The 27,958-nt window shown below is 43.6% G+C and overlaps 1 protein-coding gene across 5 annotated transcripts in view; it reads right to left on the bottom strand.

The window, feature by feature from the left end:
- The window catches only part of IRS1 (insulin receptor substrate 1), a 190,708-nt gene that overhangs the window by 74,148 nt on the left and 88,602 nt on the right, over window positions 1-27,958 (bottom strand). For 3 of the 5 annotated variants that reach the window (XR_012906216.2, XR_016350365.1, XR_016350366.1), the window contains exons 4-5: window positions 24,406-24,630; window positions 12,079-12,181 (exon numbers count right to left, since the gene is read on the bottom strand). The gene's annotated coding sequence lies outside the window, so the exon portion shown is untranslated. The remainder of the gene's footprint in view (window positions 1-12,078; window positions 12,182-24,405; window positions 24,631-27,958) is intronic. The other 2 variants (XR_012906218.2, XR_012906219.2) reach the window with 1 other exon arrangement.

Raw genomic sequence — 27,958 nt, 5'->3', positions numbered from 1 at the left:
AGAGATGACACCACCAAACACTGAATCTGACTGCATGCAGTTACCACAACTCTGGGTGTTGTCAGGGTGCTGGTGAAGGCTAATTAGGGACACAGATATGTGCAGACTATGCGCACATAAGTTGATGCATGCAGGTCTGAAATTCTGTCTTGCATTGTTTTGAAAACACCCGTCTGGGTAATCCATATATGCTCGATGGTCATAATACTTTAGGTGCAGCACAGGGGCAGGATGTTCCCTCCCTTTCCCACATGCACATTTTCTTTCTCCCCTCCTCAGACTATGGCTCTTGCTCTAATGGCAGAGGAAGGCCACTCTGCAGATACGCTCTGCTGTAAGGAAGTGGACTGGGTGGATTATACTCTCTACTCTCTGGTCAGAGTAATTGTGTGGGCATACAGAAGGGAGAATAAACTGTTTCACCCCACCCGCACCACTGCAAAAATGGAACAATTCACTCCTTCCCAGTGCCATGGAGGGTTCATGTAGGGCTCCCAGGTATTCTACCAGACAGTCCGGTATTTGCACTCTTTGTCCAGTAAAAAAAAAAAATCAGAGAATACTGGACATGTGCAATGTCCGGTATTCTCTTATTTTTCCTGCTGCGCACCGGTCGGAAGCCTGGCGTGGGCGGGGGGAGCAGCTGGAATCAGCGCTAGCCCGCCCCCACCAGACTTCTGTGCAATCACAGGCTCCCAGCGCCGATGGCAGCCCCGCCTGCCAGCCTGGGAGACGGGGCTGCAATAGCTGCTCTGGGCACTTCAGAACCCAACTGGAGCAGGGGGAATGGCTGGGGGTGTGTCTAAACTACATGGCTCCATCAACAGAGCCATGTAGATTAGGCTGATCGGCAGAGGGAAATGAAGCCGCAATTTAAATAATCGCGGCTTCATTTAAATTTAAATGGCTGCCACACTCTGCCGACCAACTGATGATCAGCTGTTTGTCGGCAGATCGGGGCAGTCTGGATGCGCTGCTGTTGAGAAGGAAGCCTTTGCCGACCGGCTCAGGTATGCCATTTAAATTGAAATGAAGCCGAGATTATTTAAATAGCAGCTTCATTTCCCTCTGCCCATCAGCCTAATCTACATGGCTCCATTGATGGAGCCATGTAGTTTAGACACACCCTGGGAGTCCCAGCTACTCCCCCTGCCTTCGCAAGGCTTCTGAAGTGCCCAGAATGCTACCAGGTGGGGAGTTCCAGCTGGTAGGCGGGGCCGCAATCGCTGCTCTGGGCGCTTCAGATGCCTAGTCCCTCCACCCTGGCTAGGCTTCTGAAGCTCCCAGCGTGGCGATCAAAGCCCCGCCTATCAGCTGGGACTCCCCACCTGGGAGGCGGGGCCGCAATCACCGCTCTGGGCACTTCAGAAGCTCCTGCTGGGAGCCTGTGATTGCACAGGAGACTGGCGGAGGCAGTGGCTGGGAGTCCACCAGGGGTTGTGATCGCCGCTCATCCCGCATTCCTTTTTTTTTTTTTTGCTCAACCAAAAAATACCGGAGACCATCTGGCAACCCTAGGTTCAGGGCCTAGGACGACCCACCCCAATACTCCAGATGTGGGGCCCAGGGCAACTCTCCTGCCCCAAACCACCTGATGGACAGGATAGCTCTGCTCCTGCCCCAAAGCAGGAGAGGAACGATGAAATGGGACTCTGAATCACAGTTAGCCCTCTGCTGTCCTCCTGAATCTTCAGTACATTACTAACTGGAGTTATCCACACATGACTTAATTCCTCAGGAGTTAGCTTAGTTCAATGGAAAGTAGGCATACTGTAGAACACCACTAGAGCTACACAGAATGGTTGTGCCCACTGTTGACGAGCTGTGCTAATTAGAGCTGTTGTCTGGGCCCCCCAGTGGGCCAGGCACTTAAGGGTTAAAAGCATCACCCTCTTGAATTTAAAGGGGTGGGTGAGCGGACAAGACAAGTTACAGACAATGTTCAATTTATACCTCAAAGTTAACTCTGTGAAGAGAAAGTCCAATGAAAAACTAAGAGGCAACATACAACCAGCTGCTTTTTTTTAGCCTACTGCAAAATTAAACAAAACTCATCTTTCACAGTTGGACAAAGGAACCCCTCATCTCCTTCCTGTCCAGTACACTCCCCAAAACCTCCATCTCCATTAATTCTACCTCCTTCACATCCCGGTGAGGTAACAACGGATAACTTTGGAGCCAGCAAAATGCATTTACCCCTTTCCATGAAGAACCGGTATCTGACTGGAGGAGGGGATTCAAACACTGCTAGACCGTTACACAGTCTGGTAACTTGTGGCGGGGGGAAGGGGAGGGCAGAGAGGTGGCTTTGTTTTTCAAATATGACAAATGCAGTGCCCTGATGTAAGTGTCTTGCAGCCAACCAAAAGATTTAACATTTGTGTGCTTTAACAAAGCATGGGTTTTGGTCGTTTCGTATTTCACTTAATTTCACAGCCATATGATTCTAAAAGTTTCAATTTAAAAAAAAGAAAATCCTTTGGGAAAAGTCAGAATTTACCTCTAGAAAGCAATGAAGCCACAAATCTGAAAATAGGCCAAAACTGACAACTGCCCACCACATTTTACTGAAAACTCTTCTCTTCCCGTATTCCCCCTCACTCCAGGCCCCACCTTCCTTTAGACTCTTTCTTCCCATTCCCAGGCCAGATTTGAGTTTGGAAGTCACTAAATGAATTCCACAAGTACTACAGAGTTTGTACTTTCACAGACTGCTTAAAAGCTGAAGGATCAGATTTCACAGCACCATGAAGAGGCTGGAACAACTTCAAAGCACTTCTGAAACATCTATTACTTTATTATGGAGAGACAAAGACAATAGTCTCTCCATAGTTCAGGTTGAAAGAATCTTTCCATTTGCAGACTGATTTAGACATATTCAGCCTTAACTTCATCAAAATGAAACCAATCCATCTGAAATTTCACAGGCAAGGGCTTATGCCAAGGCAGAATTTATCTGGAAAGTCTGAAGCAAGTGTTTGGGAGATAAAGTTTTTAAAAATATGTGATCTTTAACAAGTCATAACTCAAAAATGGTTTGAACTTGGAATTCCAAGTTTGATTTAACATGTTGATACTGGCAAGCAGTGAGTGCTGTTAACTAGTTTGAGGAAACATTATTTAGTATAAGAAGTGATTTCCCATTATATTATCATCTCCATGTAGTTTTTAACTTTGCCTTGTCACAAATATCTAATGCAAAAATTATAAAATCTGATTTAATAAAGTCTGAATAACTCGAATTAACAGATTTAAAAAATAAATTTCCCCTCATAGACACCACTGAAGTAGTCAGTCATAATCTCTCTCGAAACTCAACACTGGCATAAGCAATTACTGTATGCATGAGAATATAAATCCTAAGTTACTATACTTTTCCTTGATGGCTTCACAAGTCCTACAATCTCAAGGTTTGCTGTTGTGAACCTAATCTCCTTTAAGAGCAAGGGAAACATAAAAACCACATTTACTAGGAATAGCAAACAGACAGGAAAAATTGGCATCAGAACCAAATGTAAGTAAATTAAGATCAGCAAAATTGACTAAGCAAATATTGAACTGAGAAAGCAGTAGGTCAGCTGTAATTTACAACTGAACTGTGTAATAGAGCTCTTATTACTTTAAATATAACTGTTGGACATAGGGCTATGCGTTTTTAAAGTTACAGACTAAAACGACTATCCCTCAGACTTGTGGGATGTAGGGCATTTCCCCAGTTATGTAGTTGACATATTGCATGACAAGCTATGAAATAGCAATATACAGGCTAGTAAGAACAGAGCTATAGCAAGAAAGAAAAGGAAAAAAAACCAGGCAGCATAGGTACTGGGAAAAACAGCTGTAGGATAGAGTCTGACAAAAGATCAAATGAAACTCTGGATGCAATTTTAAGAAGAGTCAGTGTGTACTGGTAGATCTTGGCTGCAAGAGCTCATGAAAAAGAAATAGGAAAGGCTGCTCTAAGTAAAAGAAAATTGATGGCATCTTTAACACAAAGCTAGGCCATTTCTATTAGGGCTTATTCTCTCTAGGAGTAATTCATGTAGGGGAGACTCAGTTCCAGCTTCATTAGGAATGGAGAGGCAGGCATGACTCCTCTTACCCCAACAGCCAAGGTGAAATCCTGGCCCCACTGAAGTAAATGACAAAACTCCCACTGATTTCAACAAAACCCAGAATACCATCGTAAGCATTTAAATTCCTTATCTTATGGATCCCGCCCCTTCCATCTACTCCACTGCCCACTCCCAGAACTCCTCCTGCTCCCACAAAGTAGCTTTTGTGAATAATGCCAACCAATACACTCTTCTCTCAGAGCCTCTAGTCTAAAGGGAGGTTCCACACAATGAGGCAACTGATTGTATTAATGTGTGCTGTATCTTCAATGTAGGGTAACCATATGGCCCATTCTGGCTGGGACAGACCCTTTTTTAAGCCTGGCCATACTGACTGTTTTGGGGAAACAATGCAGTTTTGCTAAAAAAGTGGGGTGTGACCCTTAATAGGGCATGGAGTGGCAACAAGCAGCGACACCAACCCTATGCAGCAGGATGGGTTCGGGAGTGTAGCTAGGGCTAGGTCATCCCTGTGCGGGTGGGCGCCATAGGTCTTCAGCTAGTCCTGTAAGCATGTGGGGCCTTTGGACAGCTCCCCGCATGTGTGGGAAAGCAACAGGGGGGTCTTGGGCCACTCCCACAGAGAGGGGTAGAGTGGAACTTTGGGTTGGCCCCACAAGGAGGGGGCAGCAGGTGCCTCAGGCTGGCCCCCTGCAGTGTCCTGCTTTACTTTAGAGAAAATACGGTGTCACACCCTTTATGGATTCATGAGGGAGAACGTGGAGGAGTCCAGCCTCCTCTCCTGTGCCAAACCATGCAAATTCCTGAAGTCAGAAACCTATTAGTTAGCTACAGAGAGAGTCATCTTAGGTTCTGGGGAAGAGGGGAAAATTCCACAGTATAGGAATGATCCTTCTCATAGACAGATGCAATGGTTCATTCACAGATGGGAGCAGGGGACCTATAGTTATTTAGCTACTGTTAAAGTTTGGAAAGGCTCACTCTCAAGGTTGGTAAACCCCAAATTTGCCTCCCTATCACCTGTCCTTCTCGCCCCAACAGCTTCATCATGTAATAGTCTATAAATGTTTTTTTCTTTGAATACTTCGAATGCTTTCTGAAAGAACTCAAATATGAAATTGTGGAACTATTAACTGTGGTTTGTAACCTATCCAGTAAATCAGCTTCAGTACCTAATCATAGAATCATAGAGTACTAGGACTGGAAGGGACCTTGAGAGGTCATTGAGTCCAGTCCCCTGCCCTCATGGCAGGACCAAATACTGTCTCTAGACCAACCCTAATAGACATTTATCAAACCTACTCTTAAATATCTCCACAGATGGAGATTCCACAAGCTCCCTGGGCAATTTATTCCAGTGTTTGACTACCCTGACAGTTAGGAACTTTTTCTTAATCTCCAACCTAAACCTCCCTTGCTGCAGTTTAAGCCCATTACTTCTTGTTCTATCCCCAGAGGCCAAGATGAACACGTTTTCTCCCTCATCCTTATGACACCCTTTTAGATATCTGAAAACTGCTATCATGTCCCCACTCAATCTTCTCTTTTCTAAACTAAACAAACTGAATTCCTTCAGCCTTCCCTCACAGGTCATGTTCTCTAGACCTTTAATCATTCTAGTTGCTCTTCTCTGGACCCTTTCCAATTTCTCCACATCTTTCTTGAAATGCGGTGCCCAGAACTGGACACAATACTTCAACTGAGGCCTAATTAGCACAGAGTAGAGCGGAAGAATGACTTCTTGTGTCTTGCTCACAACACACCTGTTAATGCAACCCAGAATCATGTTTGCTTTCCTTGCAACAGCATCACACTTCTGACTCTCATTCAGCTTGTAGTCCACTATAACCCCTAGATCCCTTTCTGCTGTACTCCTTCCCAGACAGTCGCTTCCCATTCTGTATGTGTGAAACTGATTGTTCCTTCCTAAGTGGAGCACTTTGCATTTGTCTTTATTAAAATTCATCCTTTTTACCTCAGACCATTTCTCCAATTTGTCCAGGTCATTTTGAATTATGACCCTATCCTCCAGATTAGTCGCAACCCCTCCCAGCTTGGTATCATCTGCAAACTAAATAAGCATACTTTCTATACCAATATCTAAATCGTTGATGAAGATATTGAACAGAGCCGGTCCCAAAACAGACCCCTGCGGAACCCCACTTGTTATGCCTTTCCAGCAGGATTGTGAACCATTAATAACTACTCTCTGAGTACGATTATCCAGCCAGTTATGCACCCCCATTATAGCAGCCCCATCCAAGTTGTATTTACCTATAAGAATATCATGCGATACAGTATCAAATGCCTTACTAAAGTCTAGGTATACCACATCCACCGCTTTTCCCTTATCCACGAGACTCGTTATCCTATTAAAGAAAGCTAACAGATTGTTTTGACATGATTTGTTCTTTACAAATCCATGCTGGCTGTTCCCTATCACCTTGCCACTTTCCAAGTGTTTACAGATGATTTCCTTAATTACTTGCTCCATTATCTTCCCTGGCACAGAAGATAAACTAACTGGTCTGTAGTTTCCCGGGTTGTTCTTATTTCCCTTTTTATAGATGGGCACTATATTTGCCCTTTTCCAGTCCTCTGCAATCTCTCCTGTCTCCCATGATTTTTCAAAGATGATAGCTCAGATACCTCCTCTATCAGCTCCTTGAGTATTCTATGATGCATTTCATCAGGCCCTGGTGACTTGCAGACATCTAGCTTTTCTAAGTAATTATTAACTTGTTCTTTTATTTTAACTTCTAAAACTACGCCCTTCCCACTAATATTCACTATGCTAGGCATTCCTACAGACTTCTCAGTGAAGACCGAAACAAAGAAGTCATTGAGCATCTCTGCCATTTCCAAGTTTCCTGTTACTTTTTCTCCCTTCTCACTGACCAGTGGGCCTACCCTCTCCTTGGTCTTCCTCTTGCTTCTAATGTATTTATAAAAAGTCTTTTTGTTTCCCTTTATTCTGGTAGCTAGTCTGAGCTCATTCTGTGCCTTTGCCTTTCTAATCTTACCCCTGCATTCCTGTGCTGTTTGCCTATCTTCATCCTTTGTAATTTGTCCTAATTTCCATATTTTATATGACTTCTTTTTTATTTTTAGATCATGCAAGATCTCGTGGTTAAGCCAAGGTGGTCTTTTGCCATATTTTCTATCTTTCGGACACATCAGAATAGCTTGCTTTTGGGCTCTTAACAAAACTGCCCTTTGAAAAACTGCCAACTCTCCTCAGTTTTTTCCCCTCAGTCTTGATTCCCATGGGACCTTACCTATCAGCTCTCTGAGCTTACCAAAATCCGCCTTCCTGAAATCCATTGTCTCTATTTTGCTGTTCTCCCTTCTACCTTTCCTTAGAATTGTGAACTCTATGATTTCAGGATCACTTTCACCCAAGCTGCCTTCCACTTTCAAATTCTCAATCAGTTCCTCCCTGTTTGTTAGGATCAAATCTAGAACAGCTTCCCCCCTGGTAGCTTTTTCAACCTTCTGAAATAAAAAGTTGTCTCCAATGCAGTCCAAGAACTTATTGGATAGTCTGTGCCCCGCAGTGTTATTTTCCCAACATATATCTGGATAGTTGAAGTCCCCCATCACCACCAAATCTTGGGCTTTGGGTGATTTTGTTGTTTAAAAAAAAGCCTCATCCACTTCTTCCACCTGGGTACATGAACTATAGTAGACTCCTAGCATGACATCACCTTTGTTTTTAATCCCTTTTAGCCTAACCCAGAGACTCTCAACACTTCCGTCTCCTATGTCCATCTCCACCTCACTCCAAGTATGTTCATTTTTAATGTATAAGGCAAGACCTCCTCCCTTTTTTCCCCTGTCTATTCTTCCTGAGCAAGCTGTACCATTCTATACAAACATTCCAATCATGTGTATTATCCCACCAAGTTTCCGTGATACCAACAATGTCATAATTGTACTTATTTATTGGCACTTCCAGTTCTTCCTGCTTATTTCCCATACTTCTCGCATTTGTATATAGGCATCTAAGATCCTGATTTGACCTTGCCCCCCAGTTTTGCCCTGACCATCCTTTCTCTCTGTCATTGTAGCCCACGCTCCCTCCCATTTCTGACCCATCTCCCAGGTCTCCATGTTCTTCACTTACCTGTGGGCTTTGCTCACCTGTCCCCGTCTAACCTAGAATAAAGCCCTCTACACTAGGTTAGCCAGTCTGTGTCCAAATAGGGTCTTTCCCCTCCTCAAAAGGTGAATGCCATCTCTACCCAGCAGTCCTTCCTGGAATAGCATCCAATGGTTGTCTCCTGGCGACACCATTCTCGCAGCCAGGCATAGACCTCCAGGATGCACCTGTCTCTGCCCGGGCCCCTACCTTCGACAGGAAGGATCGAAGAGAACACCACCTGCGCTCCAAACTCCTTCACCCATACTCCCAGAGCCCTGTAGTCACTCTTGATCCGCTCAGTGTCACACCTCGCAGTATCAATAGTGCCCACATGGATGAGCAGCACGGAGTAGTAGTCAGAGGGCCGGATAATCATCGACAATGTCTCCGTAACATTTCAGATACAGGCCCCCGGCAGACAGCATACCTCCTGAGATGAAATGTCAGGGCGACAGATGGGCGCGTCCGTCCCCTCAGAAGAGAGTCTCCGACCACCACTACCCTACGTTTCCTATTCGCAGTGGTGGCAGCAGACCTCCCAGCCTTGGGGGTACGAGGCTTCTCTTCCTCCATTGTAGGGGGTGATTCTTTATCTCCTGTATAAAGAGGAGCATAACGATTTCCTAGTACCACAGCAGGAGGGTTCGGAGCAAGGATGGAGCAGTGCCTGCTGCCAGAAGTAACCAGCTGCCAGTGTCCACCCTGAGCCATCTCCTCATCCTCCAGTGGTGTGTCCACAGTCCTGTGTACTGGGAAAGCTACCTCAGCTGTTTCTTCATGAACACGGTTCAGGAATTGCTCGTGGATTCAGGTGCTTCTTAACCTAGCCACCTCCTCCTGTAGCTTTCCCACCTGCTGCCTGCGAGATTCCACCAGCAGGCACCTTTCGCATTGGATGATCTCTCCAGCCTGGATATCAGTAAGTGGGAATTGCAAGCCACAGTCCCTGAAAAACCACACCAGGATCTGGGTAGAGGCATTCATGCTCAGGTGCTCTGTCTGGCTGCAGGCTCAGGTGGAGGAGACAGAAGCAGTGCTGGCACAGGTGTTGCGGGTCTTCCTGACCATCGTAGGCCTCCCTCTGTCAAACTACCTCTCAAACTCCCCTGTCTACAGCCCCAAGTCCACTTACGCTCTCTGGTCACTCTGCCTCTGGCTTTTAAAGCCTGCTTGCCTAGGCCAGGCCTGCCCCCTCGTGAGTCACACAGGGGAAAGCTGACCAGATGCAACCAAGAGAGCAACTGAGGAAACAAAGGGTCAGACACTCAGTCCCAACTGCCACAGCAGCTGAAACTGAAACTGCAGTCACCCGAAATCAGAATCAGAATTTAACAAACAAAATTCAAACAGTCGAGCAAACTCACTCACACCAAAAGTGAGTACTCTCACCAAGTAGCCTGTTCAGCAGCGGGATCTCTTGCGGTCCCTCTCAAACTCCCCTGTCTGTAGCTCCTGTCCGCTAATGAATGGAAGATAGCTAACGTGTCACCAATATTTTAAAAGGGGTCTAGAGCTAATCCTGGCAATTACAGACCAGTAAGTGTAATGTCAATGCTAGGCATATTAGTTGAAACTATAGTAAATAATAAAATTGTTAGACACATAGATGGACATAATTTGTTGGGGAAAAGTCAACCTGGTTTCTGTAAAGGGAAATCATGCCTTACTAATTTACTAGAGTTCTTTTAGGGGGTCAACAAACATGTGGACAAGGGGGATCCAGTGAATATAGTGTACTTAGATTTCCAGAAAGCCTTTGACAAGATCACTCGCCAAAGGCTTTTAAGTAAGTTGTCATGAGATAAGAGGGAAGGTCCTTTCATAGATTGATAACTGGTTAAAGGACAGGAAACAAAGGGTAGGAATAAATGGTCAGTCTTCAGAATAGAGAGAGGTAACTAGTGGTGTCCCCTAAGGGTTCGTACTGGGACCAATTCTATTCAATCTACTTATAAATGATCTTCTAGAGAAAGGGGTAAATAGCGAGGTGGCAAAATTTGCAGAGACCACCAACCTGCTCAAGACTAATTTAGCTATAAACCACTCAAGAGAAAGATCTTGTAGTCATTGTGGATAGTTCTCTGAAAACATCCATTCAATGTGCAGCGACAGTCAAAAAAGCAAATAGAATGTTAGGAATCATTTAAAAAGGGATAGAGAATAAGACAGAGAATATCTCATTGCCTCTGCATAAATCCATGGCACGCCCACATCTTGAATACTGCATACAGATGTGGTCGACTCATCTAAAAAAAAGATATATTGGCATTGGAAAAGGTTCAGAAAAAGGCAATAAAAATAATTAGGGGTTTGGAATGGGTGCAGTATGAAGAGAGGTTGAAAAGACTGGGACTTTTCAGCTTAGAAAAGAGTAGACTAAGGGGGGATATGATAAAGGTCTATAAAATCATGACTGGTATGGAAGATGTGAATAAGGAAAAGTTATTTACTTGTTCTCATAACACAAGAACTAGGGGAGAACTAAAGTAACAGGTAACAGGTTTACAACAAACAACAGGAAGTTTTTCTTCATGCAGTGCATAGTCAACCTGTGGAATTCCTGGCCAGAGGATGTTGTGAAGACCAGGACTTTAACAAGGTTAAAAAAAGAGCTAGATAAATTCATGGACGTTAGGTCCATCAATGGCTATTAGTAAGGACGGGTAGGAATGGTGTCCCTAGCCTCTGTTTGTCAGAGGCTGGAAAGGGATGACAGGAGAGGAATCACTTGATGATTCCCTGTTCTGTTCACTCCCTCTGGAGCATCTGGCATTGGCCACTCTCGGAAGACAGGATACTGGGCTAGATGGACCTTTGGACTGACCCAGTATGGCTGTTCTTACATTCTTTAATGTTCCTTAAAAATAAAACTCCAATACATCACAATGCCAAGAGGCACCTCAAATCTCTCTATATATGCTACAAAAACTAGCATGCATGATTGAGGTAAAGCCTTTGGTCAGGAAACAGATTTCCATCTGACATCTCCAAGGAGTTATAACAACAGTGCGGGAAAAATATTTAAATTCTGAAAATAACCTTTAGATAATCTTTTTAAACATAATCTAGAAAAGGTGATAGCATGATAAGTCATTGGTGGATAACAGAGATTAGCAAACCAAGCAATGTGGAAGTTCATCTGTAGCCCATAACGCTGGCCCAAAGTTCAAATTTGCAAAATTGAGTCTGCTTTTCTAGGTATGGAATCTGAATCTGTTAGGAATGTTAAAATGCATTTACACAAGTAAACATGTAACCACTGAAAATTTCAATCTTTACACTTGGGCATGGGCACTCCTGCCTGTCTCCTTCCCACTGTGCAACATGCTACGGGGAGCAGGGGAGGAGGGGGAGACAAGAGTGCTGCATATAGGCTCATCAGTTAACCATGTACATTGTTACACTTTCACATTTCTAGTCTGTGTCTTCATGAGCAGCCTCTTCTCCCTGAAGCCAGCCCTATCCAATCAGAGAGACAGACTTCAAAGCTGAGCCAAATTTCTAATGATCGTATTTGGTTTGGCAAACTTAAGCGTGGTTAGCTTGTCAGGTTGGTTTTTCAAAACACATCATTTATTTAATCCTAACACGTTCCATATTCTTTTGTTGTAGGACAATTTGATTATTAGCACCATTTTCTTTAAAAGAAAAAAGATACCATTATACTATGCAATCCGTAATCAACAAGAAATTACAAAACAATCCAACACACCTCACTTAAACAGCACTATTTTTCAGAGGTTGACTGTGTATGTAGACAGTGTTATTATTTTAGTTATTTACTGGATAACCAGAAATAGGCTAAGTATCTTACAAGAACAGGAACACACATAAATCACCAATTTCAAACCTGATTACCTGAAGTTAGGCTGAATTACACAGATGCTGTCCAACTGCAGGTTCCAATGAAGACAATGGGAGCTGCATTGCTCAGAGCCTTTGAAAATCAGGCCACTCACTTCTGAAAGTTTGAAATAAAATAATCAAAATAGTTAGTATCCTACAGTAATTCATAACTAACAAACCCCTTCATGGCTTTTTTTTGTGTGCTGCTTGTATCTATAATGCTCTATAGATAGTGGCAATGCTCAAACAGGAAGACAGAGGGACGTGATGCGATGCTCTCATTTTTTCAACATGCATATGAAGAAGTGGGGGTTTGAAATAACTACATTTAGTCCCCTCAAATCCAAATACTGGTTGCTAAAAACAAAAGATGCAAAGTCACACACTGAAAGAGAACTAGAGGAAGGCTAAAATTTAGATCCCACATACAGAGATCTATCAAAATTAGAGTGAGCAGACATCCTGATAAAATCAAGATTGTCTCGATCTTGGAGGCATGTGACCCCTATTCTGATCAAATTAATGTTGGGACAACATTTGTCCTGATTTTTCACAGGGCTGATGAAACCCAACTCCCAGCTGTGTGGAACTCAATTCCTTCAACCGTGTACCACAGGACTCGTACTCCTTCAAGGAGCCCTACAGCATAGGGTACGCTTACATGCATATTCTATTTTAATTTTTGTTAAGTCTTGTATATGCAACTATCCCTCTTTTTCTCTGCTCCAGAACAAAAAATGTCCTGATCTATCACACTTGCAGTCTGGTCACCATAATCAGAATGTTCTGCTATGGGCTGCTGAAACCTGATGCACATCTGTGTAAACTTCGTCATAATCCTCTCCACTTGGTATTATGAATATGTGATAAAAATTTAAAATGCCTATATTTAAACACACACTTGATTTATTCATTTAGAATTTCCAAGAGGGGTTTTGGGGAGGGAGGAGTTTAAATGTATTTAAAATACAGTATTAAGGATTTTTCCCCCCAGAAATACTTCAAACAATGCAAACAGGTAGGAAAATGTATCTGAACATTTGTCTTTTCCAGAGTTAGATCACTCATTTCACACAGCAGTTCCAGGGGATTATCTACTTGGCAGCTTTCTATGGCGAGGGCAGATTCTGATCTCACTTAAACTGGCGTAAATCCAGCATAATTCCGTTTCAGCAGAGTTTATTCCAAATTGGCATTGGTGTAACAGACATGAGTCTGCCTGATCTTCGTACGAACAGTTTCACTATGCAAAAGTTGTTCAGGGTAAAACTGTTTGACATACTTTAACTTCCAAGCCTCCCTGTCACAAGGTTGCTGACCCATTTAAGAGTGTCTAAGTGGATGATGAACTAATTAAAGGAGGCCATCTAAGAATTTAATTAAACAACAAGCACCCAAGTCTGATAAAAGTTTATACGAGCTCAGCTGCACAGAGGTGTTCAGAAAAGAGAGAGAAAGAGAGAGATCGTTCTCGTAAGAAAGGAAATCCTAGGGCTGTGCAACCCTCCAAGTGCAAAGGGAGAACCTTTATTGCACGGTTATTTTGGGATTTAGTAATAGAATTTCAGAGGGGGAATTCTGTCAAACACTTCTGGACTGTATGGCATTCTTAAGGGGCCCTGAGAGGAGAGAGACAGTGGAGGAAATTGCCAGGAGCACATTAATTCAGGAAAAGACGCTAAAGGGCAGCCATCCCCGTGGCAATCCTTATTCACCACTTTCTCCAACACTTAACACTAATGTTCCTGAGGTATCACTACCACAGAAGTTTTGAACAAGGAAAGGATTCCAGCTGATCAACTTGGTTATGGTTTTCTGTGCATGTGTACTGTGTACCCGCCTCAATGAATTATGTAAACATTTTATCATCAAGAATTGGGCCTACTTACTTATTACTCTTTCCTTCTACCCTCCATTTTTTATTCCCTTCCTCTCCCCCCATTTTAAAGCTCCTGAAAACATGTAGTACATTTTGGGCATGTCTACACAGCAGCGTTATTTCGGAAAATAACATAGTGCACGTCAGTACTACAAGCCATTATTTTGAAATAATGGCAAGATGGAGGACTTCTTACTTCGACTCGTGGTAGCCCTCATTTCACGAGGAGTAAGGGAAATTTATTTCCCAGGAGTTAACTTGCCATGTTTGTAAGCAGACTATAGTTACAGCTTTCTTTCTAGCTTTTTTCTCCATCATTTTAGCAATGAAACTGATCAAAGTTAACTGACTTTTCATTGGGCAATGATTCAGCAATGCTTTTGACACAGCCCCTTTGAAATGTATTATTTGACATGATAGATTACAGCTGCAGAGCGATAAACCACAGAGTCCAAAAGTATTTGAAAGATATTTGCACAATAGGTGTCAAGATGTCAAAATGTCAAATTGATTGCTATTTACAACAAAACTATCTGATACCCTGATAGTTCACGTGGATCTATACTGGTTTTTATATCTGAAATCTTCATAGCTCTTTATACAAGACAGTTAAATATATGCACTCAGATTACTATATACCAACCACAGAAATGGTCACTGGGAGTAGTTCAAAATGTTTTACAAGAATGCTTTGATGATATCAAGAGCAGTATTACTGGCCAGTAGCAAAACTATAATTATGTTAGCTGGATCTGAAATAAGGATTGAGTTGCAAAAATTCCTCTCTCATCTTTCTTCCAATCCAGAACTTTCCCAAAAGTACACTGTCCTCCATAAAGTTCAAAACCCATGCAAATGAGAGCATAGAACTGGAAATCAAAGTGCAGAGTCATTTTGGGTTTTTTGCAGCATACATTTCGCAGAAATGAAGAAATCATTGTAAACATTTACAAAAGTGCCATTATATTTGAAAAATCATGCAGTGTTCATGGCTGACTAATTAAGGACTGATACTATATCCCTTGAAATCAACAGGAATGTTGTCCCTTACTAGAATGAGCACAGGAGGCAGCCCAAAAGCTATCTAAATTGTACAAGCACAGTATTTAGTCACTTCATAAAAATGCACGTCCAACCTATCTTCAGAAGGTTCCCCACTGACCAGGACTCCCCAACTCAAAGCGGCACCAACACAAGATGCAAAACCTGTGGACATATCTCCACAGCTACATCGTTCAACATGTGTTGTACTTTATCTCGCAAATTAAATACTCTACTAGCAACTATGTGGGTGAAACCAATCACTATTCTCTCAAATGAACTCACACAGGAAAATGATAAAAGACAAAACCACTCCACATCACTTGTGGTTGAACAAAGTGATCATGCTGTCTGACTTACCTGCCCTCATCCTCAAAGAAAACCCGAGCAACACTTTCAAAAAACAAGCCTGGAATTTTAGATTTATAACTGCTAAATACTAAAATCATAGATTGAAGAGAGACACTGGATTTATGGCTTATTATAACAACCTATGACCCACTAACAATCCTTCCCAATTGTTTTTCCCCTTCCTGTCCTCACTATGATGCATGGGGTGTTAATAGGACACTTCAGCTTGAATGTGTGTTAATTACTTATGCAAAACAATGTATTCCATCTTGTATTTAGCTGTGACACTCTGAGATCCTCTCTCTCACTTCAGCAGTGGCTCTCAACCTTTCCAGACTATTGTACCCTTTCAGGAGTCTGATTTGTCTTGCTTACACCCAAGTTACACCTCACTTATAACATCAGAAATCAAATACACAAGTGTCGCAGCAATACACAAGTGTCTCTGAAAAATTGTTTACTTTCTTATTTTTACTATAATAACAATTGGAATACACTGTACCTACATTTCTGTGTACAGTATATATAACAGTATAAGTAAGTCATCGTATGCATGAAATTTTAGTTTTTAATTACAACACAAGTGCTTTTTATTCAGCCTGTTTTAAAAATTGGCAAATATCTAGATGAGTGATAAGCTGCTTAGAAGACTTCTGCGTACTTCCAGTAGAAAACATATCTCTGGCTGAAAAAACCACTGCACTCACTACAGGTTACTTCAATATAAAACTTACATTGCTCAGGAATGTGATTATGTATACATACCCCTGAGAAATGTAAATTATACTGATGCTTGTGCCAGTGAAGGCAGTGCCAATAGGAGAACTTGCTCATCAACATGGCTACCACTTGTCACAGAAGCAGGAGTTTTCTATCAGGTAGGTATAGCAAAAGTTTGTTACAGCGCTATATTCAGATGTATAGATAAAGGAAAGAGACGCTTTCTCCTTACTCTCCTCAGATATAATAGGAAAGAAGCAAAAGTATGTAGTTTATCTACTAAATTAAGCTAATTCCTGCTGCTTGGGTAAATTTTGGCTTTGAGGGAGTTGTGAAGGAATAATGCACATCGTTTAATGGCCACCACAGATTATAAAGATTAGTGCATATAAGGTTTTTAATTTTATTTGTAATTAAGTCAATTTTTGTGTCTTTTTCATTATAACCATTGAAACTTTTTTAAGGTATCACCAGTTGATTAGAAGTTATGCATTAGGATTAACTCCTGTATTTGGAAATTGAGCAGTTGTATATTTACAGCATTTTCCTAAAGGAGCATCTCAGAATCCTAATAAAAATTATCTTCAGATGGGGCTGTAATACCTGCCACCTTCTCCCCCACCTCCTCCCTCCGGGCAATATCTACTATATTCAAATCTGATTTTGGCTGAAGTCCATCTAATCAACTACAATAAGGTTTCATTGATTATAAAACTTTTAAAATGATTATCCACATGAACAAGAAGAAACGTATTAAGTGGCTAAAAAGCCAAACAACAATGCTGAAACATGCTGATCATGGCACTTAAGAGATTTCATCTAGTCAGCATCAGTTTAGATTAATGTCACATGTAAGAAACATCTTGATTAAATAACACTTAAAACAATGGATTAACAACATAGCTGTTATTGTGATGTTATTTATTTAAGAAGGATTGTCACTATTTTGCAGATTGATGGGGTTTTTATTAAGAAACAATTACATGGCACTATAAGCTAGCAAGGGGTTCAACAAAACAGAAGTGAAAAAGTATCCCTACTCCACATATATTACAACAAAGAGTTCAGTTCAGCTCCTAATGAAGTCTGTAGAAACTCCCTTTGCTTTCTGTCATGCAGGTTTTGTTTCAAAGGTCATAAAGCTACAAAGCCCCAAACAACTTCCACTCCTGAGAGAGTTTTGAGGTGCTCAATGCTTCATAGAATGGGATCGCAAAATACAAGACAACATATGGGGGAAAAAAACATTATAGGAGGGGCACATGGAATATTCACTGTCAGAGTTTCAAGGAAGGAGTGTGTTTATAAAGAGAGAAGAGTGCTACATTAGTTGAAGTAGAACTCACTTTTGTTTTGGCTGCATACAAAATCAAGCCATGAAGACTAAGAACAGTGCCACCTTTTCAAGAGAAGTTTCAAAGAGAAAAAGTCTCAAGTTCTTTAGCTGACAGACCACAGAGCTCACTAATTCCCTTAGCTCACACTATTCCTAAAAAGAAGAAAAAACAACAAGCGGAAGCCATCATTCAGGAGGACACTTCCTATTCCTGTTCAGAAGAGGGTTGCCTTAAGCACTTGCTGAAAACCTCTTGACTTCAGTGTACAAAAGGCCAGCCCAATGGAACTGAAGCAGCATTATGAAATCAGAGCTGGAATACAGCTTTCCTTAAAAGGATAAAAAAGAAGCTTTTAAAGATTGTCTGCAGAACCAGAATGAAGTGCTACAGTTCCCTGGAAGTCTCACATCTGCTATGAGGAAACAGAAGAAGCAAAGCGAAGAGTAATACTGACATGCTTGGATTAATAACCCCAAGGGCAGTAGACTGAACCTTCAGGTAACTGAGGCTGCTGGCCTAGAAACAAGACATTAAAGGGAGAATGGAGACTAGAACCAGCTGGACAAAAGCACTGTTAAAGAAACGTATGTTTCGCCTATCCCAATTAAGTACCCTAAAGTAAAATGCTCTACGTGCAAGTAGCTGTAAGAGGTATGCAAGCAGGGTCTACGTTACATCTAAGGCACTCTTCTCCTTAACACTGATCTTTTTTCACAGATTACAGCCGTTTGGTTTGTTGAAAGGGGCTGGGAGGCTGGCGGTATGAGCTGCCAGAACATTCTGCATTGTTCTTTGATGAACTGCTGAAGAGCTCAACAAGGCAGTTGCCTAAGCAAGACTCCTATAACACACGGGAATTGAGGAGAAATTAAATTCTAGCTTACCTGTTCCTGCAGGACCTTGCTATCTGGCAAGGCTGACGTTAGGGGATAGATTACTATGAAGAATGACGGAGAGAAGCTGGAGGAAGGGATAGCGAAACGGCAGGCTGCATGAGGACACTCAAACACTGAGGGAACTGGAATGAACGCAGGAGGTCTATTGGCACAGGCAGGCTGAGCTAGACTGTTCTGCTGTGCAGCTGAGGAAAGCCAGAAGATGATGTAGTAAATGGCAGGCTGGGCTGGGCTGCTCTGATCCACCCACTCAGTAAGCTGGAAGGAACACAAACTCAGCACAGAGTCTTTGAGCTGGCCTACAAGGAAAATGATTCGCTATTAAAAATCTAATGCACCTGAAGCCCCCTACAGTTTGAGAAGAAATATTCACACTCTACAGTTCTGTGTTTTAGAGAACAGACAGCCTAACATAGGATTTGAGAGCCAGTAAAAAGGAAATCTTCACTGCCTTGTGGTAGAGCGAGCTTCCATGTCAAACACTACATACACCAGTGTGTGCCTAGGTATAAGAAACTGTGTTGACAAAGAAACAAGATGCTTATATGATCACTGCCGGGACAGTCTTTTGATTTTAAAGAGTTTAATATTCAATACTATGCAAGAAATACGCTAGAAATGCTGAAAATCTGCAATCCAGAAAGCACAAGGTAAAGCTCAGGGGAGATAGATGTTTCCAATACTTGACCTTTGATACTATTTCAATTATATAACATTAATTGTAAATCATTTGCACATTTATTGATATTGAGTCCAAAGTGCAAATCATGTATGATTTTTAAAAGAAAGTCCTGAAAAGAATATGAAGTAGAATAGCTGATTCCTGGATAAACCACTCATGTTAGAAAGGCCCCAAAAAGAGCAACTATCGTGCCAAGATTTATACCAGACGATGTACCACACGCATTCATCTTTCATCACTATTTCCTTATCAAATATACTTCAAATACCAGACATCTTCATATACCTACACTGAAGTCAAAACATAGAATTTGTGGTATCAGTAAATACCCACAGATTGTGATGTCACAAAATAAGTTTTCACTCATTGCACACTCAAGCATAATCATAGAATTGACTGAAAGGGACCTTAAGAGGTCATCAAGACCAGCTCCCTACACTCATGGCAGGGTCAAGCACCATCTAGACCATCCCTGACAGGTGTCTGTCTAACCTGCTCTTAAATATCTCCAGTGATAGAGATTCCACAACATCTCTAGGCAATTTATTCCAGTGTTTAACCTCCCTGACAATCAGAAAGTTTTTCCTAATGTCCTGCAATTTAAGCCCATTACTTCTTGCCCGATCCTCAGAGGTTAAGGAGAATAATTTCCCCCCTCCTCTTTGTAACAACCTTTTAAGTATTCAAAAACTGTTATATTATCTCTCTGTCTTCTCTTTTCTAGCCTATATAAACCCAATTATTTCCCTCATAGGTCATGTCTTCTAGAACTTTAATCATGTTTGTTGCTCTTCTCTGGACCTTCTCCAATGTCTCCACATCTTTCATGAAATATGGCACCCAGAACTGTAGCTAAGGCCTCAGAGTAGAATGGAAGAATTGCTTCTCATATCTTACAACACTCCTGCTAATACATGCTAGAATGATGTTTGCTTTTTTTGCAATAGTGTCATGCTGCTGACTCATATTTAGCTTGTGGTCCACTATAACATCCCTGCCATCGCTCGCTTTCTTCAATACTCCTTCTAGGCAGTCATTTCCCATTTTGAATGTGTTCAACTGATTATTCCTTCCTAAGTGCAGTACTTTGCATTTGTCCTTATTGAATTTCATTCTGTTTACCTCAGACCATTTCTCCAGTTTGTCCAGATCATTTTGAATTATAATCCTATCCTCCAAAGTACTTTCAGGCCCTCCTTCCTTGGCATCATCCACAAACATTATGGATGCATTCTTTATGCCATTATCTAAATTGTTGATGAAAATATTGAACAGAACCAGACCTAAAACTAATCCCTGTGGAACTCCACTCGTTATGTCCTTGCAGCATGACTGAAGTTTTCTGTAAACTATCCAGCTGTAACACTGCATATTATGTACCATGCAGGCATTCAAGGAACCTGCCTGAGGACCTCCCCAGCCTCCAACCTGCCATGGCTGGGAGTGGATTGGCCTGAAGCCAGCACCCGTCTGAAATGAGCCATGGCGGAGGAGGCCCAGCCCTGAATCTAGCTGTGGCGGCCTTCGGCCAGCTCCAACCTGCTGAGGTGTGGGCCATACCCAGAGCTGTCATAGCAGGCAGAGGTGCCTTCCCCCCATAGCCCAGGTGCTGCTGTGAAAAGAAAGCTGGGGAGAGTGCTCTCTCCTCGCAGTAGCCTCAGAGTACTCTCTTTCATCCTATACCCCCCAATCCCACCCCACCATAGTCTGCACCCCACAGCCAGAGCCCTCACACCCCAGCTCCCCACCCTCTGTCCTAGACCTGAGCCCCTTACCATTGGCCCCACACCAGAGCCTGCATCCCCAGCCAAAGCGCTCACACACTTCCACCGCAACCCTCTGCCCCTGGGCCGAGTCTCCTCCCACACTCAGGGCCTCTTGACTTCACCCCTGCCACATGAATTTTGTTAAATGCACCAATATGAAGGTGATGTGTCACACTCTACCTCCATATTGGTGCACATAAAATTCATTCTGTTCAGAGGTATGAAAATTAGAGGGAACACTGCTCTCTGGGAACGATCATCCGGCCAGTTGCATACTTACGTTATAGTAGCTCCATCTAGGTTGTATTTCTGTAGCTTGCTAATGAGAAGGTGTCATGGCTCCTTCCCCACTCTGGCACGATAAATGCAGAAGTGGGGGCCAGCAAAAGTACCCCAAAACCTTATCTACCAGGCTTTGGTATAAAACTTCTCCCCAAAATCTTAACCTAGATTTTGGAAATAAAATCTCCGCTGCTACCATCCAAGTATTGATACAAAAATCAGGGGAAAGATCACTTAGGAAATCTCACCCCTAAAGTACAAACCAGGACACAACCATTAACCAATATCAGGTTAATAAAAAGGAAAGAGAAAGAATTTTTATTATCACTACAATATTCTTGTTGCAAGCATAATGACTAGATGGAAAAGTAACAAAATAGTATACTCATGGAGGAGAAATTTACTATGGACCAGGAGCTTAGTTACAAAGGAGAGCAAACCCCATTTTTAAATGCACAGACATCCGATCCCATTGCCCAAACCATAAAACAATAAAACCAAATGGATGTATCTAAACTTTATCCTACTTACAGACTGTGAAGAGTATTTCCTTAGAGGGATACGTCCTGTCCCCTTCAATAGCTGGAGAGAAAACTACCCAGGACAAAGGAAGGAAAAACCCACAAAATTCTTTGTCCCAGTTTGAAATTCCTACCTACATTCCTATTGGCTGAATCTACCTATTAAGTAAGGGACATAGTTAACCCCTTAGTCCCCAGGCTGCTGGCTAACTCTCATGATCATGACAGAAGGTCATGTCAGACTTTAGACCAACCAATGGAGGAGGCAAAGGGGACAACTGCCCTGGTGTCCCCCAATTCAAAAGGGTCCAGGATTGCTGGCCTCCATAGTTGCGACTGCAGCAGTGGTGGTAGTTGGGCCCCAGGCCCTTTAAACCACTGCCGGAGCCCCATGCCACACATTCCAGGTGCTGTGAGGGTTTGCAGAGGGAGCAGCATTGTCCAGGTGCTGAGTGTGGGCTGCCCTAGCCCTGTCCCTTAGGCCTGAGGGCCTGCCCCTTCTGAGAGCATGGAGCCAGCCCCCACATCTTGCCCAGGTGCCCAGCAATCGTCAGCCCCTCTATAAGACGGTATCAAATGCCTTACTGAAATCTCAGTATATCACATCTATTGCATCCCCCCCCCCCCCATAGATAAGACCTGTTACCCTGTGCATGAAAGCTATCAAAATTTGCTTGGTTTGACAGAATTTGTTCTTGACACATCCATTCTGACTACTACTTATCCCTTCATTATCTTCTAGATGGTCGCAAATTGATTAATCAATTATTTGCTCCATTATCTTTCCTGGCACAGTGACTAATCTGGAATTCCTTGGGTTATTCCTATTTCCCTTTTTATAGATGGACACTATATTTCCCTTTTCTCCGTCTTCTGGAAACTCTCTAGTTTTCCATGACTTTTCACAGAGAATACTTAATGGCTCAGATTAAGTCATCAGTCAGTTCCTTGAGTATTCTAGGATACATTTCATCAGACCGTGGTGACTTGAAGACATCTAATTTGTCTAATTGATTTTAACTTGTTCTTTCCCTATTTTAACTTCTGAACCTACCCCATTTTCACCTACATTCACTAACTTAGGGATACAATCACCACCAACTTTTTTAGTGAAAACTGAAACAAAAATGTTAAGCATCTCTGCCATTTCTCCCTATTCATTGAGTAATGGCCCTACCATGTCCTTGATCTTCCTCTTGCATCTAATGTATTTGTTACCCTTGTTACTCTTTATGTCTTTAAGTTTATTTAAGCTCATTTTGTGCCTTGGCCATTCTAATTTTGTCCCTACATACTTTTGTTATTTGTTTGTAGGTCAAGTTACAAAGGATGAGTAATTTCCACTTTTAGTGGGACTCCTTTTTGATTTTTAGATCAGTGAAGATCTCCTGGTTAAGACAGAGTGGTCTCTTGCTATACTTCCTATCTTTCCTATGAAGTGGATTTGTTTGCTCCTGCATCCGTAAAAATGTCCCTTTGAAAAATTGCCAACTGTCTTCAGTTGTTTTTCCTCTTAGACTTGCTTCCCATGGGATCTTACCCATCAATCCCTCAAGTTTGCTAAAGCCTGCCTTCTTGAAATCCATTGTTTTTATTCTGTTGTTCTCTCATCTACCATTGTGTAGAATCATAAACTCTTTCATTTCATGGTCACTTTCACCCAAGATGCCTTCCAAATTCTCAACCAGTTCCTCCCTATTTATCAAAATCAAACGTAGAACAGCCTCCTCCCAGCAGCTTTCTCCACCTTTAGAAATAATAATAATAATAATAATAAAAAAGTCTCCAATACATTCCAAGCACTAGTTGGATAATCTGTGCACAGCTGTGTTATTTCCCAACAGATGTCTGGATAGTTGAAGTCTCCCATCACCACCAAATCTTGTGCTTTGGATGATTCTGTTAAGTTGTTTAAAAATACCTCATCCACCTCTTCTTCCTGGTTATGTGATCTGTAATAGACCCCCCTACCATGACATCACCCTTGTTTATTTACCTTTTTTTCCCTACCCACAGACTTTCAACAAGTCTGTCTTCTGTTTCCACCTCAAGCTGTCCAAAGTGTATACATTTTTATATAGAAAGGCAACACCTTCTTATCCTACCTATTCCTTGTGAGCAAGCTATACCCGCTATACAATATTCTAGTCATACTTGGTATCCCACTAAGTCTCTGTGATGCCAACTATGTCATAGCTGTGTTTATTTATTAGCATTTCAAGTTCTTCCTACTTATTCCCCATACTTGTTACATTAGTATACAGACATCTAAGATAGGGTATGTCTACACTGCCACCCTAGTTCGAACTAGGGTGGCTAATGTAGGCATTCGAAGTTGCAAATGAAGCCCGGGATTTAAATATCCCGGGCTTCATTTGCATCTTGCCGGGCGCCGCCATTTTTAAATCCCCCTTAGTGCGGACTCCGTGCCCGCGGCTACACGCGGCATGGAGTAGGTAGTTCGAATTAGGCTCTCCAATTTGAACTACCAGTACCCCTCAGTAATGGTAGTTTGAATTAGAGAGCCTAATTCGAACTACCTACTCCATGCCGCGTGTAGCCGCGGGCACGGAGTCCGCACTAAGGGGGATTTAAAAATGGCGGCGCCCGGCAAGATGCAATGAAGCCCGGGATATTTAAATCCCGGGCTTCATTTGCAACTTCGAATGCCTATATTAGCCATCCTAGTTCGAACTAGGATGGCAGTGTAGACATACCCATACTGATTAGATCTCCTTTTCCCGCCCTCCACCCAATTCTGTCTTCTCTTCTTCACCATGTCTATTACAGTTCATGCTCACCCCCAAGTACTGACCCGTCTCCCAGATCTCAATGTGTTTGACTTCCCTGTGGGCTTTACTCACCTGCTCCCTTCAAACCCAGTTTAAAGCCCTCCTCACTAGGTTAGACAGTCTGTCCAAATATGCTCTTCCCCTTCCTCGATAGCTGAACTTCATTTCTGCTTAGCCATCCTTCTTCCTGGAACAGCATCCCGTAGTCAAGGAAGCCAAATCCCTCCTGGTGACACACCATCTTCATAGCCAGGCATTCATCTCAAGGATGCATCTGTCTCTGCCTTGGCCCTTATGCTTGACAGCAGTTGGGTTGTAAGGGAACAATTTATATTGTATTAAATCAATGTTCAGTTGTAAACTTTTCAAAGAACTACCATAATGTTTTGTTCAGAGTTACATACATTTCAGAGTTAAAAATAGCAGCCATACCTAAGGTGTTCGTAACTCTGAGGTGCCACTGTAGTTTCTTTTATATGACTGGTTCCGGCTGTCTAATCTCTAGAGGACATAAAGCTTTTAGTGTCAGAGATGTAAATGTAACATCAGAGATGACAGGTCCTAGAGGAGTCATGGTGTAAGAGACATCTTCAGGCTGCAAGCTCTTTGTTTGTGTGGTATTATTGGAATTCCCAGCAGCATTACCCATAGGTTATGGAAGAGTGTAATATACTCTTGTGCTTCAAGTATTACTTTTACAACAATAACAACATCAATTTAAACCAGGGTGGGCAAAAGGGCCTCTGTGACGGGCAATGGACCCAGCCCTCGCTGAGCGCACGAAGCCCCACACTCCCCAGGGGCGGTCTCCAACCATGCTGCAGCGCAGCGGTGTTGCTGTGCCTGTTCCATAGCTGCCTCCCCATACGTGAAAGAGGAGGCACAAGGGGCTGCCACTGCATGGTGTGCGGCAGGGGTGGGGCCATGGCACGCCTGGCGTGACGGCGCCGAGGCGCCAATTCAAATGGCGGCCAAGGGCCGCAGAGAGAGCGGGGAGAGGAGAGCTTCAGGGAGGAGCCGGCAGGACACCCAGAAACTCGGGGGAGCCGCAAGGGGACCAAAGACAGTTGGGATGCAGACCCTTGGTGACGTGATGTGGAGGGAATGAAGTGACCCAGGACAGGGTAAGGCAAACACTGCCATCCCCGAGGGTTGGTGAGTTTTGGGGAACATCCTCACCAACCAGGCAGCGGTGTCTTTCCCCTGCCTTTAGGGTCCTAGTCGGGACCTGGAGAGGGGGTGGGACCAGGTCCCCCTTCCACTCCGCCATCCTGCCAAACTGGCAAAGAGGACAACTAAGCCACTCAGCTACCAGAGTAGATTGCTAGACTGAGCTTAACCGAGCCAAAGACTCGATAGGAAATTGGGGAATACTCGGGTGTCGAGGGTGGAATCCTGATAGGACCCCGATGATGAGGCGGATGTAAGCCTGAGGAGAGCCTACCCTCTAACAGCCTCCATGAGCCGGATCTGGCCTGCCAAGTGGATGGATCCAGTCGGGGAAAACCTTGCTACTCCCCCGCCCACAGGCCAGTTAGGGCCTGGGGGTGGGGAAGCATGCGAAGCCTCCTCCTGCCCTGCTTTGAAGCACCACACGCTGTTTGCAGGGCAGGGGGAGAGTGGAGAAGGCTTTGCACACTCCCCTACCCCCAAGCCAATCAGGGCCTGGGGGCAGGGGAGCTTCATGAAGCTTTCTTCACCCTGCCCCGGCCCTGCAAGGAGCCCACAGCACTTCAAAGTGCCACATGCTCCTCACAGGGTGGGAGGAGGCTTCCTGCGCTCCCCTGCACCCAGGCCCTGATTGACCTGGGGGTGGGGAGCATACCAAGCCTCTTCCAGGGCATGGGTGCCTAGAAGGAAGGGGGGGCAAAGGAGCTCCCCATCCCCTTCCTGTTTAGGCCCCACCCCTTCCTGTTTAGGGCCCACCTCTTCCAGGGTGGCCCAGGGCTACTTAAAAATTTTTTGAAGTGGCCCCCGGACAAAAATTATTGCCCACCCCTAATTTAAACAGAGTTGAGAATGGGACAGACTCACTTATGTGTTTCCTGGTCAGACCCATGAAGCAATTTTTTTTCAAGATGTCAAGGTAAGCTACTTTGTCTCTCTACAAACAAACACACATCTGGTTGGTTATGGTTATTGGATTGGTATTCTTATGAAGACTGAAGAGTCTGGTTTCAGTGAGAACAAGATCAAAGGGAGAGTTTTGTCATTGATGTCAATAAGAACCGAATCAGGTCCATGTTTAGGAACTAGCTAGCTGTGACATTCTTCTTAATGACTATATTGCAATAGCATGTAAGAAGACCACTTTGTGGACCTCATACTTTGGGCATGCAGAGAATGTGGCTATTTCTGTCTTTGCGCACACATTTTTTGAATGAATGGTCAGGATGAAGCAAATACAAGACTGAAAGAGCTATTTAAATAACTCAGACTAGTCCGCTAAATCTATAAAAAAGTTTAGATTATCTGAGACCTAAACTACCGTTGCACATTCTGCTATGAATTGATAACATGAAATGCCTCTGAGGAGACCATATTATGGTATTTTGCACCACAAAGCAACATCCTGGAACTTCTGTATTCCCCCGTCATATAATTATTAAATGTTTTGTAAAAAGTATGCCTTGCATTGTGAAAAGTCTTGATCTGTTGAACATTAATATCCTATTGAGTTATATAAGAGATTACTGTATGAAAAATCATGAAGTGTTGCTATTTGTGAATTCTGAAGTATGTTGTGAGGTTTCAAACACCAACACATAGCCTTTCAGGTACACGAATGGAGTAGCCCGATGCCCCAATGGCTTATTAAAAAAAATGTGCTATTCCTGGAACTGTATACAACAGGGACTTCTCAGAAAGAGCAAGTAGACAGTAGAGCAATGGTTTGGGGTTGCCGGGCGCCAGGGGGCGTGGCCGTTCGCCCGCCGGGCGCCCGGGGGGGCAGGGCCCCCCCATAGCCGCATTCCGGGGCCGGCGTTCTCCCCTCAAGTGCCGCACGCCCGGGGCCGGCGCTCTCCCCCCCCCCCCCAAGCGCCGAGCGCCCGGGGCCAGCGCTCTCTCCCCCAAGCGCCGAGCGCCCGGGGCTGGCGCTAGCGCTTTCTCCCCCCCCCATGCGCCGCGGGGGGTGAATCCGCGGTGCCCCCGGGGCCGGCGCTCACAGTGCGCCACGCGCCCGGGGCCAGCTCTGGCACCGCGCATGCACCACGTGCCCAGGGCCAGGCCAGCCCTGAGCACTTGGCGGGCGCCGAGAAATGCCCCTGCGGGCGCCATGGCGCCCACGGGCACCGTGTTGGGGACCACGGCAGTAGAGAGACTGCTTGACCAATGTGGGTGGACTCCCATGTCCAGTATAGATCTTTTCAAAAAGCTGAAAGAAATTACAAAGAGGGGAAGTGACACAATGACTTGGCATCACTCCCCACAACTCAATACGCGAGAATGTGTCTGGAGGACAAAAACTTTGACGTGGGGCAGAAGGCTGGGCTGGAGGACAGTTCCAGTCTGTCTATTGCTGATCTGCTGGATTCAAATTTCGTTGAGCTTATAGGACTGAAGATTGAGAATTTAATATTAATTCTTAGGTAACCAACAGTGAGCTTTTCGCTTATTACTTATA

The sequence above is a fragment of the Pelodiscus sinensis genome, chromosome 10 (genome assembly GCF_052426305.1).
Source record: "Pelodiscus sinensis isolate ZL-2025 chromosome 10, ASM5242630v1, whole genome shotgun sequence".
NCBI lineage: Eukaryota > Metazoa > Chordata > Testudines > Trionychidae > Pelodiscus > Pelodiscus sinensis.
This window is presented reverse-complemented; position numbering and strand designations above follow the sequence as displayed.